Source organism: Anastrepha obliqua, chromosome 1 (assembly GCF_027943255.1).
Source record: "Anastrepha obliqua isolate idAnaObli1 chromosome 1, idAnaObli1_1.0, whole genome shotgun sequence".
Taxonomy (NCBI): Eukaryota; Metazoa; Arthropoda; class Insecta; order Diptera; family Tephritidae; genus Anastrepha; species Anastrepha obliqua.
The window spans coordinates 2,133,050-2,145,324 of record NC_072892.1 but is presented as its reverse complement, the minus strand read 5'-3'; the positions used below and the strand labels follow the sequence as shown (position 1 = coordinate 2,145,324).

Below are 12,275 nucleotides of genomic sequence, written 5' to 3'. Positions count from 1 at the left end.
AAGGATCTTACAGAATATATTATATTAGAGAAAGAGAGAATTTGTTATTCAGGTAAAATATGCTATTTTCTCTACGAGTTTACCAAATGAGGAATTGGTCAGCTCTTGGTTTCAATTTTTTTTTCACTAGCCACTCAGCCCTGAAAGTAAATTAAAAAACTACGTTTTTCAAATCATATTTTCATCGTGAATGGAAAAATGTAAAAAGTAGCCTGTAATGAAAAAATATATCGTATCTATGAGTCCAAATTGAGCACAATAAAATCAGATAAGAACTCTAAATATTTGCACGCCATGAAACAAATACAACGAGGCAACGCCACGAAGCAAACGAAAATCGATGCTAATTTGGTCTGTCAACAACAATTGTAAACCATCACAAAAACCACGCCCACGGTAAGCACTGTTGAAAGAAGTTGCAGAAAAAATGGCGCAGAAAGTTAATAAACTAAATGTGGCGGGTGACCGCACGCGAACAGTGGTGATACAAAAAATTCTAGCATAGGGGTTGCCGGAAGATTTGCGAATTATTGAGTTGGAAATATTAGGCGAATGCCGCCAAAGTCTTGTGTATGGTTTATCGGTGACTAATTATCGGCTCTTCTTATTGTCAGAACGTAATATATCAAAATATTGATTTAATATCGGAACACTTTCTATAAAAACAATACTGGCTTACAGTGGCTGAGTGCGAAAATCGTTCGTTTAACAAATTATTAAAAAAAATCTTCCACAATCGTTTTCTTACGTAAATATTTTTTACATATAAATCGCATATTTTTACAACAAATCACGTTTTTGTTGCATTTGCGTGCAAAATTTTTATTCGGTTGCCAATCAATTAACCTTTGGAACTCAGCTATTCACTTAAACGTTTATTATTTGATATATTTATTTTTGTATTTTTTACTTTGTTTTGATATTTGATCGGATGGTGATCGGCGGCCAGCAATTATTCATCATCATAATCATCATCATTTTGATATTTTTGGTTTTCTTTAAAATAGTGATCAATCTCCGGGAGGTCTTCTAAAAACGTCGCTTTGTCTCTCTCTGTATGGGATTATCTAAATATAAAAATAAACACATTTTGTACGTTGAAGGAGTAATTTAATATTTAATAAAATATAGCTTCTGACGAAATGAAAAAATTTTTGTTTAAAATTTAAAAATGATTTAGTCAAATTCTATGTTTAAAGCTTGTGCAAATTTTGGACTGACCAATGCCCTGAATGTAATTTACCAACTTAAATTATGGTTTTTGAGAAAAACACATTCAAAACTTTCAAATGTCTGCTACATATGTATTGTATATCCGAGGGGTCTTTACAAATACGATGTGACTATTTCAAGATTATTTATTGGATTAGCATAAAATTACTAGACTGGTAAAAAGGACTGTAATTTAATATTGGTTGTGCAATAAGTTTTGAATAAGATGAGAGGGGGCTTTGTTACTAGCCTAATCTGTTTTTCGTTATGTTGGTATACCGTTCATATGAACGTTGGTGAAGTTTCATTTCAATCTGTCAATTCATTCTTGGTTTACAAGCCATTTAGCATAGACGTGTGACAGTATTTTCTATGTACAATGGAAAGGTTTAAGTTTCGGACAGTGATTGAACTTCTCTTTTTGTAAGGTTCAAAAACAAAGGAACTTTATTGTATAATCACCTTTAGCCATCAATTAGTACAGTAGAAGGATGGGTTGCTGCGTTTAAACGTGGTCGTACCAGCCTTCAAGACCATCCACGTCAGGAACGTCCAAAAACACCAACAACACCAGAAATCGTCGAAATAATACAGGACATCGGATTGGATAATCATCGAATAACTGAAAGAGATTTAGTAGAAGCCATAGACATTTAATTGGACAGTGTAAGAAATATTTTGACTGAAGTATTGGGTTTCAGAAAGCTGTGTGTTTTTCGACATTCTAATGCGAATTTGTTGAGAAAATTTAGAGCATTTTCGAAAGGATAAGGTGGGTATTGTGCATCTATTCATCGCTATAGATGAGACATGAGTCTATCACTATGACTCTAAATCGAAGCAAGTGATTAAAGAATGGTGTGAATCTGGTTCTTCGACTCCGAAATCAGTTCGTGTCCAGAAATCGGCCACGAAGGTGTTACTATCAGATTTTGGGATACGAAAGGAATTTTATTTGTCGATTACTTGCAAACAATAAATTCTTCATATTGTTGAAACTTTTTAGACCAGCTGAAGAAAAAAATTCGTGAAAAAATACCCAGTTTAAAACCAAAAAAAAAAAAAATATTTTTCATCAGGACAATGCACCGTGTCACAAGAACATTTTGACAATGGCTTATCTCCATGAATTAAAGTTCAAATTGCTGGAGCACCCCCCGTATCCACCAGATTTGGCTCCTAACGACTTCCATCTATTTCCACACCTAAAGAAATGTATGCGTGGAAAGCATATTTCATCAAATGGTGTGGTCATAACAGCTGTGGAAGCGTATTTTTGATGAAATTCATAAATTGCAATCTCGTTGGAACAAATTTATTGATGTTGAAGGAGACTATACTGAAAAGAAAGTGTATTTCAAACTATAAAATTGTGTTTTTCTTATTGAAGCGCAAATCTTATTGAACGACCAGTATTTGTAGACCTCAGACGATGCTCCCTCTGACGATTATTTTTTTATGGCGCCTTGGCGAACGTTACTATTTGCCAAGTTGATGAGCAGCTCGAGCGAAAAAACTGCAATAAAGCACTTGATTGAATTAGACAACCAAATTAGTGTTTGTGTTGCATGTTGCGCGAAAAGAGACAAATTCTAAAATGAGTGTTGCCGTAACATACGGAGAAGGATGCCAGTGAAGGATTGAATAGCCAACTATGTATAGATACGTGCTTACCATTTACAAATGAATAAAAGTGCCTGTACAACTATGCATATGCACAGGGTGTTCCTTCTAGCATTTCGAGTATAATTTAATTCGACTACATATGAAAGATGCATCCTTTTAAGTTCTTGTTTCTTCTTAAAGCTAATACCAACATCACGGCTGTCAAAATAAAAATTGGCATCCAAATATATAGTAAATTAAAGCAGATAATTTAATTGGGAAACAACATCAAGACGCACACCCCAAATAGGAGGAGGAGCTCGGCCAAACACCCAAAAAGGGTGTACGCGCCAATTATATATATAATATATATAATTTAATTGCTGTTTTTTAAAGAAAAAAATTTTAGCATCGAAATAAATTTTAGTTCATTAAAGTTTCCTTTTATTTATTTATTATTATTATTTGTTATGTTTATTATATTAGTATGGGGAAAGAGAAATCCAAAAAATCCATCAAACAATTTAAAGTTTATGCTCCTTGTCAAGGTGACATTTCACACTAAAAAAATTCGTTTGCTCTTTTTCGTTTGTTCCATTGAGCTGTGAGTTACAGGGTGTTAACCATGGAAGCCAACAAAAAGAAAATTCGGTACATTTTACAGTTTTATTTTGATAAAGGCGAAAATGCAAGCCAGGCCGCTGAAATTGTGATTGAAGTTTATAGTGCCGATACTGCAACAGCTAATTACATGAAATTTTAGTTTCGTCAATTCCGAATTTCGCCCTCAACATATTCGCCGTGCATTGCGGCAACTCCTCTAAGTGCTGTAAAAGGGGCTTAAGGTTGAAATTCTGACCAGCTTTGATTTTCTGAACTCCACAATATTATTTATTTGCTCTGCAATTTTCTCTACTAAGATTCCGCATTGGAGTTATTGGAGTGCTTTGCTGAAAACAAAAATATAAAGAAAACTTTGCGACGTCCAAAAATACAGCAACGCAGTATCGTTTATTTTCCATGTCTGAAATTATTTTTTGTGTAACTCGATGTATTTGTTGGATAGTTTAATGTTTTTTTCGAAAAACCGAGTTGATGATCTGGAGATATTGGGGTAATTCTTTCATGTTAAAGTTTTTCTGTGATTTTAGATATAGTCAGAGGTAGGCTTATCGACCTATAAGTGAAAAAGTGAAAAAATGAAGTTAAAGCTGTTGGATTTTACCCGGTTTTGGTAGCGACTTTCCATACTTTTGGGAAGTACGAGTATTGCAAACGGAACGTACTGCTAAACACGTCTCTAAAAAATATGTAAGCCTCAATTCGTAGCTCCGTAAGTGCTTTGCCTGTCAGCATATCATATCCGGGTGCTTTTTTGTGTTTGATTCTAGTTTAGGTGCATAACATAACTTCTTGTGTACTTGTCTTTCTTATTTTTGTGATGGTATCAGTACTAACATTATTAATCGTGTCAATTTGTTTGTCTTCGTCGTTCGATACCTATGAAATTTAACTCATTTCACAACAATGCAATTCACATGGGTTTTGGCAGCCATGGATGACTGCTCTGGAAGTCGAGTGCGCTTGTGCGTAAAAAAAGTTGCGTTGGGTCCGGGCTCATTGAGATAATATATTAAATTAAAGAATTTCTTTTTCTAATGGCGCTCGTCCTTCGGCAAGCATTCACAATACTTCGAGTGCATCACTCCCTCACTTGTAAGTTAGTCCCTTTTGTCCGCATTTGTAAGAAGAAGAGAAATAATGGAGAAGAAACTCAGCCAACCATGTCAATTCTGCACATAAATGGGCCACCCTGTATGTGTGTGCTCATGCAAGAAGGTGGTTCACTGAGTGCACTCCTTCAAATTAGCGGCAGTTGAAACAATTGCAACAGACACGCCGGCAATAAAATTAATGAACAACAAACATCGCAAATGGGGCAGTAAAGGAAAACTAATAAAAAACAAAAAAAAGTCGTTAAAAGTTAACGGGAGTGAATATGCTGAATAGTTTGGTTGTATGAGTAAAACCGCAAATTTAGGAAAAAAGCAAATGGCAGCAATTTAAATACATATCCACTCTATGTTCCTTAAGTGGGAGCGCTATATTGTGGCAAGTATTCGGAGGCGACTCACTTTTTCCACTACTGCGGCGGTAATTACCGCTCAGCCTGTGTTCGAACCATATTTCTCGGCAATGCTACAAATAAAGCAATTACTCGTGTATTTAGTTCGCTCATACAATCACACACACACACACGCATAAAGGCATATAAACTCCTTCACATACTTTCCATGCGCTCTTCACACACTCTCGAATACAATCACGTCTGCCCGCCACTCCAACTATCTATGCAACAAACTATTTCACTCGCCACAAATACATATTCCACATGCCGCATGCCACATGCTGCATGTGAAGGTATCCGCAATCGCCAATTGCTAGCCATTTCGAGTGTCTGTGCACCAGCATCTCTTGGCCATTGACTACTGCCGGTTATTGGAAATAAATGAAAATGAGTGGAATTAAAAATAGTGACATTCAAGCGAAAAATACTGTAATAAAATGCCAAGCGTAGGTTAGTTGATAGCCGGTCTAGAAGTACGCGCTGCACTCTGTCGGGGCAATATGCAGAATTGCTAGTAATGGTACATGAGGGCTTCGCGTTGTGGGCGTGTTGTGAAGTCGCCATAGTATCGGGTGTTCCACTAAGATCGCATGTATACATATGAGACATTGAAGTTTAGTCAATTAGGGGAATCATATGGACGCATATCGCACAGAATACTCGTATGTTAAAATCCACTATCGCAGTGGAGATAGTTAAAAAATTTTGTGAATTTCTCGGCCACCATAAAACAACTTTTTGCCGTAAAGTACTCCGATTACTCGAACGAATTTAAGCGATTGGGTTAGCTCAAACTTAAGAGAAATCAAATAGTGCTCGTATAGCTCGATCGTTTTCAAATTTTTTTAATAGATTGTCGAGGAACTGTTGATCAGAATCCATCTAGTAATTATCTAATCATCACAATTACCAGCAACTTGAGGAATCTGTGATTTCAAAACTCACGTCTCAGGGGTTAACAATGAACCTTTATTTGGAGCGCATTTTGATGCCCTATGCTCCACTAGGAGCTAAAGTGCATCTATTGGGTTGGAGAATAAGTTCATAGCGTTTTTATATATTTTTATGCTACAACGATTTATTTGCTGTTTGGCAAAGGTTAACTTTCATTCGATAGAACTCTTTGTGCTCTACAAAACTATGTTATTTATATTTTTGAGTTATTTATGTTTTTATAAGTTTTGAGGCTTAGAGAGAGAAACCCAATATTGTTTATTGTTTAAATAAAAGCCTTCGATAGAAACGCTATGAACTTATTCCCTAACCCAATAGTTCTTATTAGTAGTTTCACCTTCTGGAAAAAAATCGTGGTGCACAATACTGTTGTATTTCATAAAAACCGTGAGCATCACCTTGCAGCAACACGGCGCAAACCCAAATCAGTAACTTCTATGCGGGTCCAAACACAACGTCCAAGTTTTCTGACAGGTGTTTGATGGTTAATTTGCGGTTAATGATCAACTTTCCTTTCACTTTATTGATGTTTTCAGTTTTCGATCAGTTTTTGGTGTCGACGGTCTGCCGCTACTTTGTCATTCGTCAGTGGACTCATAAACTCTTCTAAAGCGTCTTCTTTAGAGTATCACTACCGAGACAGTTTCCCAATATTTCCCAGATTTTCGCATCACTGATTCCTTTGTAACGCAAAATACAATACAAACTCGTTGTTGTAAACCCAATTCCATTTTTAAAAGCATAAAAATCAAAAACACGCCCAGATGTCAAGTTATGTCGATAACAATTTTGGTAGGAATGTTAATTGCATATGTGGCAACCGGCGGTTGTTCCGGGAACTTTCTGATCAAGATGGTTTAACAATACTCGCTCGCTTTTTATAAATATTTCTCACAAGAATTATATTTCTAATTTTTTTAGTTGAAAAGGTCTAAATGTGTAATCTTGTTTTGCTTTTTTTTTAAATTATTGTAGTCAATTAATAATAAAATTACTTTAACTAATATTCGCAATTGTTGTAACTCAAATTTTTCTTATAACAAACTTCAGCGTCAATATAAAGGATTTTCGTGAAGCTGTATGTATATTAATGGCTTGGGCCACATATACTAGTTTGGGGCAAGAGACACAACTGAATGGAACAAACTGCAAAATAATTTTTTTAGTGAGAAATGCCACCTTGACAACGAACATAAACTTTAAATTGTATGATTGATAGTTTACGAGATATCAATCACTACAGTCATGTACCGAAAAAATAAAGGATTTCTTTTCCCCCAAACTAATAATTTTATTTAAAAATATTAGTAACACGAAATGCAAAGAAAGTAAAAAGTTTAAAATTAAAAAAAAAAAATTTTATAAAAAATTTTAAATGAAAATATTTAGATATTTTCGAGTTTTCCAAAATGTTTGCAGACAATTTTATCTACAGATAGATGAAAGGCGAAATTTACAGCAATTTTTCAAAAATGGTATGAAAATTTAATAGATATTTTTAAAATCTATTAGAGTCTGTTGTAGACTACTTTGAATCCCTGCACTTCCCTCACCAGGAAACAATCTGTGTAACATTATATGCATTCCACCAATACCTGCACACAATCACAACTGAGCTAAGCAAAGAAATCAATTTTTTTTTAATTTTTTTGTTACGTTTCTTCAATTTATTTTTCAATCTAATTATCATCTACCATCTTCTTGCCATTTCATCCTTTCATTGTCGTCGCTCAGATATCTCTATAGGCTCTTAACTGCATGGCCACTTTGATTGGCTGTCATTGCCCCAAACTTTACTGATTTCCATCAGTTAGCCATAAATCAGTCGGCAGACACGGCAGCCATGCCATCCGCTCACTACCAAGCCCACACTGCGCCATATTTGGTTGATGTCCAAAAAGAGAATTTTCGTGTCTGGCAAATGTGGGGAACATGAAGTGATGCGGCAATGCTGATACACGTACCTTGAGCAGTGGCTGGTTTTGGCATATTTATGTGTGAATACGAATATATTTATACGAGTACATATGCACACAGATAGTGAGGGAAAAGAAGAGAATTTTTAGTTTCCAAAATTTAGCCACAGCTCTATCAAAAGTACTTTAAAATATATAAAACTGAGTAAAACTTCATATTAGTTTTTAGTAGAGTTTTTACTAAATTTGACGAAATATATCTGCTTTCGACCATAACTTGGGATAGGACAGGGGAAAAAATCAGACCCTCTATTCAGAACTTAGAAGCTTCGGAGATGCTGTTAAAAATATATGCCAGGGTTATTCCTTCACCAAAGAAGCTCGGATGGTTCTTGGGCAAACGTTTGAATTACTTAAGCAAAGGCTTATTTCACGATCATCACTGCTACAGCCGGACATCTCAAGGTGATTTTGCATCCTGCGTTATTCTTCAAGTGACGAGGTAGAGGCAATTTGAACCATTACCTTGCATTATGTCTATGGCACCAGGCTCTATTGACTTGTAATGGTTAGACTGAAGAAGTTGGTAAACCGAGAAGTTGGGAAAACGCCAACCGTCTGGACTATTTTGTAGCTTTAACCACACCATTTATCATTTGTGAAATGCAAGAACAGCAACGATTAATGCTTCCAGCTCGGCATCCTTAAATTCGTTCGGGTGCTCAGCACGTTTCTTATCTCTCACAACAGAATTTCATCTTCTGAAGAACTCGACGCATGAAGTATGTAGCTCACTCTCAAGAGTTTTATTATTATTATGAGTGGATTTTTCACTGCAACCTGAACGACCTTTAGAACTCCCTCGATGGATTCAGAGTATTCCTCAATAAATTTCAGTAATTGTCCTATTTTATTGACTTTTATTTCCTTCTCTTGTAAAATATATTTCCGTAGTGGTTGGTGCCGTTGGTTGTTTCATCTCCTCCTCCCCCCTTGAGTTTATTCCCAATCTACAATGCCTTGTTAGATTTTCTGAGATGATATTATTCTTATTTATTTCCATACAATCATTAAATGATAAAATCGGTGGATCTTAATAAGATCTTCTTTGTATATCCTCTACTCTCTGAATAAGAGAGGAGAAATTACAGTTTCATAGGCCACAGTAATGCTCTGAGCCTATAAATGGGGAGGCCACGTTTTTTCTGGCTAATTTATCTGCCATTTCCTTCCTAATAAGGAATTTCTATGTACTCCGAAATTCATAGAATACGCACCTTGTTGTTTTGACCTATACAAATACTCAGCTTATCAAGACATTCCAGCTCCACTTTTGAGTTGACAGCCCTACGTTTCTACTAGAGATGGTTTTGCGTTGCTGGAGTGATCCGGATTTGAATTCGGCAAAAGACTGTCACTACAGTAGAATTCCTCAAATATTTATGAGAAATATTTATGCTGCTACTACAACAACAACCAACACATTCTATCAATTGGAGCAGACTGCGCATAAGAAAGTTTTCATCAGCATTTTTCTTCTGAATATGGCGGTGAAGTACGCGCCATTTCTCACGAAAGCATATTTTTGGCACATTTTAGGTTTTTTCACATTTTACGTTTTAGCACTTAAATATACTTTTGTTGGGTGGAAGAGGTGGTTTGGAACAACATTTTTCGAAGCAGAAATGCATTGGAAAGATGGTCAATCTCTGCCAATAGGTGGCTGTTTTTAGAAAAAAAAATTTCTTATCACTTGACGTATCTTTCAGTCAGTGCGTACAAACGTACTCGGGAAAATTGAAGCTAAGAAAAACCCACTCACTATTTACATATATATAAGTAATTGGTATATAGTATAGCTTTGGATTTTGTTTGTACATTTCTAGACATCCCGGACAAATGAGCAACAAGTACCCGCTCAACGATTCTTGCTTGAAAATTTTCGACCATGAGCTCGAGTATATCGAGCTTTTTCGAGAGTTTCGGATAATACTTTTGATTATTTTGACTTTTTTGTCAGCACTTTTTTAATTTTACAAATTATTTATATTGTCATATTAAAATTGTCATAAAACTGAAAAGTTTTGTATAGCTGCTCAAATCGTTTAAAAGCTCGAAAATTATGAACAAACATTCGAGCAGTTGGGCAATGAACGAGTTTCGAGCGAGTTTCGAGCGAGTATATTCAGGTATCTGGAGCTCTAGTATGATATATCGTGCAATAACTTTTTTTGAGAATTTTAAAATAATACATATTCAGAAATTTTTAAAGCGAATTCCTTTTACTTTTTGAGCCAAAAATTGAAAAGTCTAAGTGGATCCGATGGCCTAGAACTTCGACGAAAGTTTTTTTTTTTTAACTTCGAGATAAGAACCTTGGGAACTCTCGTATACTGCTAAATTTGTGTTGTGTTATTGAAGGTGCCTTAGTTTTTACAGCCCTTTGTACGAGTAGCGAGCGGTTGCCTCGCCTGCAAATTGGATTTGTCTAAAAATCATTTACTTACTCGAACTCATTTATTTCGAAAATACTGTTTTTTCTGCATGGTGGTGGAGGAGAAAAACAATTTATTTAAATTATGTTATATCTTAGTATTTTATTGAGTACACCAGTGGTTATGGCCGGAAGTACCAAACGTTTTTGATTTTAATAACTTCGTCAGTTTTTACTTAAACATTTGTGAAAATTAGTCAAAATAAATTTCATTTCAATTAAAAAATTTTTTCTGATTCAATTTAAAGCGACACTTACCTACTTACTTAGCTGGCACCTGGTACCGATAGTCGGTCTTGGCTGCTGCCAAACTATTGCGCCAATCACCTCTGCATTGACGACAGTTAAAAACGCCAAGGGCGACCAGATTGCCGTCGACTTGGTCTTTCCAATGTAGATGAGGACATCCCTTTTTGCGAGTTCTACCAGTACACATCGAACAGAGGATCTTCTTTGCTGGAGCGTTATTATCCATTCGCTCAACGTGACCTAGCCAGCGAAGCCGCGGAATTTTAATGCGGTTCACTACATCGATGTCGGTGTACAGCTCGTGGTTCGGTGTGCATCACTAACGCAAATTGACCCACATATCTTTGAAGGATTTTGCTCTCGAAAGCTCCTAATAACCCGCCATCAGTCTTCGTCAATATCCAGGAATCAGCGCCATACAGTAAGACCGGGGGGATGAGTGATTGACAGAGCGTTTTTTTCGAGCATCGAGAGAGGTCTCTGTATTTCAATTGCCTACCCAACCCAAAGTAGCACCCGTTGGCAAGAATTATTCTTCGCTGGATCTCTTGGCTGACGTTGTTGTTAATGATGGATCTTGTTAGACAAATCCTTGACTACGCCGAACTCGTCAATCGCAACCCGCTGTCAAAAAGAAGCTCATAGTGATAAATAGTAAAGCAAACACATCACTCGTTATTAAATTTAAAAGCAAAACAAAAAATTCCAAAATTCCCTGACATAACTTTCCTGTGTTGGAGAAGGACTTGATTCCACCTGGTGTGTCGAACTGACTAAAGTTTTTTAAGCTATTTTATAAAAAATTTTTGGAAAAAATGAAAGAAATAAATAAATCATTAAAAAAACCAAATTTGATTTTTAAACTTTTAATTGTTTTGATATCTTTTGTTTTGATTTTTTCCGAATTTTTTTATAAAATATCTTCTACTGCGTAAAAAAAAGGTTTTTTATTTTTTTTGGAAATTTCCTTTAAAAAAATTTTATTTCTGATTTATTTACGTTTGGCCATATACCCGAAAAAGTCATTTAATTAAGAAAAGACATTTTGTCGATACTTAGGTTTGCTTGGGAATTAGAGAGTTACGTTAGAGTTAAGGGTGCTAGATCAGCGGGTTACCTGAATGCTTTAATTTTGTTTTTTTTTAGAAGAAAAAAAAAGCGTTTTTAAATACAAAGCTGATTAAATGCCTTAGCGAGAACGCTACGTAAAGCTAAGATATTCATGAGTTACTGTTGTTGCAATTGTTCTTCGGGTTACCATGTTCGATGTCAAAATTGAAATTATTGCAAAGACGCAGGACAAATGACACGGCTACTTGCAGCGCAGCGGGGGAAACCGCAAAGCAATGAAAAAAAATAATAAATAAAATAAAAAAGTTACGTATACGCCCTGACTGGCGGAAAGACAACTGCTGCTGGAGCTGTAGATTAGGCAGCGAGACAAGTTGTGGTAAAAAGACAAAAACAAAAAAACACCATGTCCGGTGAGGAGAAAAAACAAAAACCCTTAACAAAAAATTAATAAAAAAGGAAGCACAAGTCTGCAACATGATGTTGCAACAACTTTTTTTCACCTTAAAGAGCAACAAAACCACAAATTCTTTGTAATATTCGTGGCAGCAGCCACCGAAGCTTTTGTAATGTTTTTACCTTTTTTTGTTCTGAGTGCACACTGTAGTTGCATGATGTTGTTGTTGGTATTGCTTTGCTTCATTTT

At 35.6% G+C, this 12,275-nt stretch overlaps 1 long non-coding RNA gene across 1 annotated transcript; it reads right to left on the bottom strand.

Annotated features, from left to right (window-relative positions):
• Positions 1 to 950: 950 nt before the first annotated feature.
• On the bottom strand, positions 951 to 10,967 carry LOC129248137 (uncharacterized). Its single transcript, XR_008582603.1, has 3 exons — positions 10,568 to 10,967; positions 1,675 to 1,834; positions 951 to 1,067 (listed from the first exon to the last, which is right to left on the bottom strand). It is a non-coding gene; the product is annotated as an uncharacterized LOC129248137 (long non-coding RNA).
• Between the last annotated feature and the right edge of the window lie 1,308 nt (positions 10,968 to 12,275).